Source organism: Triticum aestivum, chromosome 2B (assembly GCF_018294505.1).
Source record: "Triticum aestivum cultivar Chinese Spring chromosome 2B, IWGSC CS RefSeq v2.1, whole genome shotgun sequence".
Classification (NCBI taxonomy): domain Eukaryota; kingdom Viridiplantae; phylum Streptophyta; class Magnoliopsida; order Poales; family Poaceae; genus Triticum; species Triticum aestivum.
Window position 1 is genome coordinate 374,801,791 of NC_057798.1, and position 6,057 is coordinate 374,807,847.

Here is a 6,057-nt window from a genome sequence, read left to right on the forward strand (position 1 = left end):
GGTCATTGGCGGTAGCCAGGACACTGGCGGGTCCAACCAGGATCCATTGCAAGCGGCCATACAAGCCCTAGTGACTCATGTTCGTGCCAATGCCGGCCAGGAGGAGCTGGAGGAGTTCCATGTCAAGCTCTTCGATAGCGCCACCAAGATGGCGGCTATGAAGCGCCGCGCTGAAGCCACTTAGCGCGTGATCGACCGCTTGGTCGGTGACACGCCGGCTGCGACCGAGCCCAGCCGGGCCGGTACCATCCGGCAACGCGGCGCGGCGATCGCCAGCATGCTGGGAGTCGGACGCCCCGTCTACGAGACTCCAGCGCAAAACCTACGCGCCGCCCAGGCGGCAGCAGAAGAACTTGAGCACCTAGAGGGCGATGAGCGGCGCATCCAGATCGAGCGCCTCTAGGAGCTGCGAATGCGCAGCAAGACGCATGTAACCGCAAGATGGGAGCTGGCCGGCAGGATAAAAACCATCCACCCCACCGCGAGAATGGAGCGACCTCCCGGTCCCCTAGCGGCGGCGACCACAATCAGCAGGACCCGAAGCCGGCAGCTAGCCGTAGCCGGCGCTCTTGTGGCACGATTGTCGCTAGCCGGCAAGACCCCCAGAACCCGGAGGCCCGGCGCCGACCGGAGGAGCGTCCACCTCCTCGCAGGGAGAGGGTGGCCTCCCCACCGCCGGCTGATCACCCAACTCTCAGCGGCCGGCTAGGCTCCCACGAGGTAGTCATCGAGAACGACGCCCGTTGCCGGATCGAGCAGCTGGCTCGGTCCCTGGTAGTGGAGAAGGAAGACACAATCGGCCCGGCCTGCTTCGGCCCCCGCATCCGCGATGAGCCCTTTCCCAAAGGGTTCGCGCTCCTCAAGATACTCCCAAGTACACCGGCTCCGTGAAGCCGGAGGATTGGCTGATCGACTACTCCACAGCCGTCAACATAGCAAACGGTAACAAGCGCGTTGTGGTGAAGTATGTTCCGCTCATGCTCTAGGGCACCGCTCGGACATGGTTGAACAACCTCAAGCCCAACAACATCAACAGCTGGTTGGATTTCAGCGACGCCTTCATCCGCAACTTCACCAGCACGTACAAGCGGCCCCCAAGCCTCACCAACTCTCCATGTGCGTCCAGGGGCCAACCGAGTGCATGCGCTGGGCCGAGTTGCGCAACTCCTACGAGGGGGTCCATGAGGTGCAAGCCATCAAGTACTTCATTGCCGGGTGCAGAGAGGGCACTCTGCTCAAGCACAAGCTCCTGTGCGACGAGCCGGCTATATTGGACGAGCTTCTAGCCGTGGCGGACAAGTACGCCACGGCCGATTCCTCCATGAAGTCAGAGATCCGGGTTGACACATCCGGCAAGGTGATCCAGACGGGTTCTCATACGCTGGCTGGTGACACCAACCGGTGCCCACAGCCGAACGACAACAAGCGCAAAGCCCAGCACCCAACTTCCAATAGCCGGCAAGTGGCCGCTGTCGAGGATCAACAGCCGGTCGGGCAGCCCGGCTCCAAGCGCCAGTGGGGCGGCAAGGGTGCATGACAGCCTGCCTTCTCCTTTGAGCAAGCCCTTGATGCCACATGCAAGTTCCACAGCGGCACGAAGCCGTCCAACCACACCACCCGGAAGGGCAACTGGCTCGCCAGGATCGCTAAGGGTGAGGCCTTGCCACCTCCTCCACCAGCTGGCCAGGCGGCTCCCGCTCCTCAGCAGCCGACCCGACTTGGCGGCATGCTCCAAGACGAGTTCCCCAACAAGAACGCCACCTATGTCGTCTTCACTAGTGAAGCCGATGATAAGCACATCCGGTGGCAGTAGCAGCACCGCGAGGTGAATGTTGTCACCTCAGAGGTCCCCCGGTTCATGCACTGGTCTGAGTGACCCATCACCTGGAGCCGTGAAGACCACCCGGCTACGATGACCTCGCCGGGTGCATACGCCCTGGTGCTAGAGTCCACCTTCTCAATGGAGAGGCAGACCTGCCGCTTCACCCGAGTCCTGATAGACGGCGGCAGCAGCATCAACATCCTCTACCGCCAAACCATGGAGAGGCTAGGTATCAAAGAGAAGCAACCCTAGCCGGACGGTGTTCCACGTCATCGTCCCCGGCCTTTCCTGCTCTCCAATCAGAAAGATCAAGATAGACGGCCTGTTCGGTGACAAGACCCACTTCCGCCGCGAGCCAATTTGGTTCGAGGTGGTCGACCTGGACAGCCCCTACCACGCGCTCTTGGGCCGGCCCGCGCTGGCCAAGTTCATGATGGTCCCGCATTACGCGTACTTGAAGGCCAAAATGTTGGGTCCCAAGGGCATCATCACCGTCGCCGACAACTACGAGAAGTCGCTAGAGTGCACCGTAGCCAGCAACCGGCTGGCCGAGTCCCTCGTCATCGTTGAAGAGAAGCGTCTCCTTGATGGGATGGTGGCAATGGCCAGCAAGCAGCCGACCATACCAGCTGACCCAAGGACTCTAAAAGTGAGGCCGCCCTCCAGCCGGCCAAAGAGACCAAGCAGATCATCTTGGATCCGGCGCACCCGAAGAAGTTTGCTGTCATAGGGTCAAACCTTGGCAGCAAATAGCAAGGCGAGCTCGTCGATTTCCTCCATGAGAATCGAGACATCTTTGCATGGTCTCCCAAAGACATGTTGGGTGTTCCGAAGGATTTTGCTGAGCACAAGCTTATGTAAGGCCGGATGGTAAGCCGATCAAGCAACCCCTCAATCGCCTATTAGAAGAGAAGAGAAGGATTGTTGGTGAAGAAATTGCCCGGCTTCTGGCAGCCGGCTTCATCATGGAAGTGTTCTACCCGGACTGGCTTGCCAACCCAGTCCTTGTGTTGAAGAAGAAGAACAACTGGCACATGTGTATCGACTAGACAAGTGTCACATCCCTGGTCCTGTTATGCACTAGGCTAGAGCTCATGTGAGCATCATGTTTTAATTCAAATGAAATTTGAATTGAGGAATTTTCAAAGCCTCAGAAACCTTCTAAAAATGATCAACATTAAAATCTCCTCAAAGAAGTCCAAGAAAATGTTCCTCTTAGTCTCTGAAAATATTGCAAAGAGGTAAAACTCAAAACAATATTTTTGGTATCTCAGAGTTAATTATTTTGGGCCTTTGAATTAAATAAATAGCTATTTGCATTGGATATATATATTATATATAAATAATATATGTCCAATAATTACTGGAACATTTTATGTGGTTTGGTATATTTTAACTCTAGCCACATAACTATTTTCAGGATTTTATAAAATGGTTTAGTATTTTACTAAACTAAAACAACACAGAACAAAATAGATAAATAAAAACAGAAATAGAAAGAGAGAGAAGGACTACCTGGCGCTCACCTGGTAGCCCACCTGGCCCAGCAGCACGGCCCAGCCCATCTCCACTTTCCCTCCTGTCGTCTTCCTCTTGCCAGTGGGAGCAGCTGCGTGCTCGCACGCGCGCGGCCGAGGAGGCCAGCTCCTCCCTGCCTGGCTGCCTCCTCCTCCCCCGGGACGTCTCCCGCAGCGCCACGCCACCCCCTGGACCCCTCTCACTCCCTCCCGTGCTTCTTCCCCCCCTCCTCTGCTCTCTGTCGCGCCACACCCGAGCGCACCCAACGCCGCCGTTCGCTGCCACCACGGCCACCGGCCACCCCACGCCTCACCGACGCGCCCAGAAACTCTGCCACTTCGTCCTCTACCTCCTCAACGAGCCACGAGGCCCCGAACGTGCCGCAACACCGCCCTCGATGTCTTCTTCAACCTCGGGACCGCCGGCCATCTTCATCAAATTCGTCGGCTCTGGACCGTCCCCGACCTCGCCGAGCGTCCCCTCGTCATCGCCGTGAGCCACTGACCTTCTCCCCTAACTCAGCATGCTCTCCTCCGTGCCGTAGCGCCGTTCCCCACGAGCACCGAAGCCACCGTCCGCCATTGCTGCTGCACGCATAGCCTCCGTGCTCCCCTGGCCTCACTGTGCTGCTCTTAGTGCTCCCCATGTCTAGCAGGTGCTGCCCAGCCTCTCCATTTGCTCACTGATGCACCGTAGCGACGCGCCCGAGCACCACCGAACACCATCGCCGCCAAAGCTCGTCGCCGGCATGAGTTCCGGCGACCCCACGACCTCCCACTTGGTCCTCTGGATGCGCGAGAGCAAGGGCCATCCCCTGGTGCCCTCAGCGCACCAAGCTGACGCCTCTAGCGTAAGTCCGGCGTGCCCCCGCCGTGTCCTGTGGTCGCCGCCGGCTGGTCTCCGGTGGCTGACGTGGCACCATTAGTTTAGGTGCTAATCGCGTTTAGTCAGTGTCGCGTGTCGATGACATATGGGCCCCACGCCCTTAACTAACCACGGTTTAACCCCTGTTTAGTTTAAGTTAACCACAGTGGCCCCACGCATCGGAGTTGACCTAGCTGACGTGGCCGTTGACCGGTCCCACCTGTCAGTGAGTTAAACAACCCTGTGTCACTGACGTGTGGCCCCCACACGTCAGGTTGACCAGCGGCAGCGTCTGTTGACCTGCTGACGTCACGGCGATGCACTGCTGACGCAGTAAATGTTTTCTGGAATTTAAATAATTCTTAAATGATTTATTATTTTCAGAAAATGTCCTAAACTTCTAAAAATCATAGAAATTCAACTGTAACTCCAAATGAAATAAATTATATATGAAAAATGATCAGAAAAATCCAATCTATCCATCTGTACCATTTTCATGCATGTTAGAACAACTTATACCTGCTGATCAGGTCAAATCAATTAAATGGCATTCGAATAATCACATATGGAGTTTGAATTTGAATCTTGGATTCAAACCAACTTCATTTAACTTTGTTGCTAGCTGCATTAGCTCAAAACACCAGCATGTTGCCATGTCATAGCATGCATCATATTGTGCATTGCATTGATCGTGTTTCCCTTCTGTGTTGCCGGTATTTGTCCCCTCTCGATAGACGTGATACCGATGATGTGATCGTTGACACTGATGAAGACTCAATGTTATCTTCAGAAGTGCCAGGCAAGCAAAACCCCCTTGTTCATTCCGGTACAATCCCACTCTCTCGCTCCTGCTCTCTTTTACTGCATTAGGACAACAATGATTCAACTGTTACTTGCTGTGGTAGCTGAACCCCTTTATCCTCTGCATGACCTGTCATTCCACAGTAAATAGTTGAAACCCACTAGCATGAGTAGGAGTTGTTTGAGCCCTGATGTGCCTACTCATTCATGCTTGTTCGTCATGCCTGCTACTGCTTAGAGTTGAGTCAGGTCTGATTTATCAGGGATGAATCAGAGGTGTGTGAACATGTCCTACTGTGCGTGAGCTAAGTGTGTGAACACGATTTGGTAAACGTAGCGGTGAGAGGCCATGTAGGAGTACATGGTGGATTGTCTCATTGCATCCGTCCTCGGGAACTGAGTTCTGTGTTTGTGATCCATGATTCAGCTACTACCACGCATTGGGCCCGAAACCAATGGACCCTCTCGACTTCTTAATCACCCTTGTCCTCTGTCCAGGAGTTGCAAGTAGTTTCTGGTGTTTGTAGTATGCTGGAGGCCGTGCGCAGCGCTGACCGTAGGGGTGGGCTGTGATGCGGTAGGCACGTGGCCGGGTATACCGGGCGCCCGTTTGGTGTCTCGGAACCCTGTTCACATCGTTTGGGGCTGTGAGCGAAACCCCGGCCGGATCTCCTCATGGATGGAACCCGAATAGGCGATAAACCTGGACTAGAGACTTGAGTGTTTAGGCAGGCCGTGGCCGCCACCCACGTTGGGCTTCCGCTTGAAGGTTGCCGAGTACATGTCGTGTAAACGACGGTAAGTGGTGAGAGCGTGTGTGAAGAGGTACACCCCTGCAGGGTTAACATTATCTATTCGAATAGCCGTGTCCGCGGAAAAGGACTTCTGGGTTGCTTATATCAGTTCATAGACAAGTGAAAGTGGATACCCTAAAATACGCAAGATAAGCGTGAGTGCTATGGATGGCGTTCTCGTAGGGAGACGGGAGCGGATCCATAATGGTGTATTGATATGGTGAATATGTGGACTCGTGTGCGCCACCTCAAAAGAGT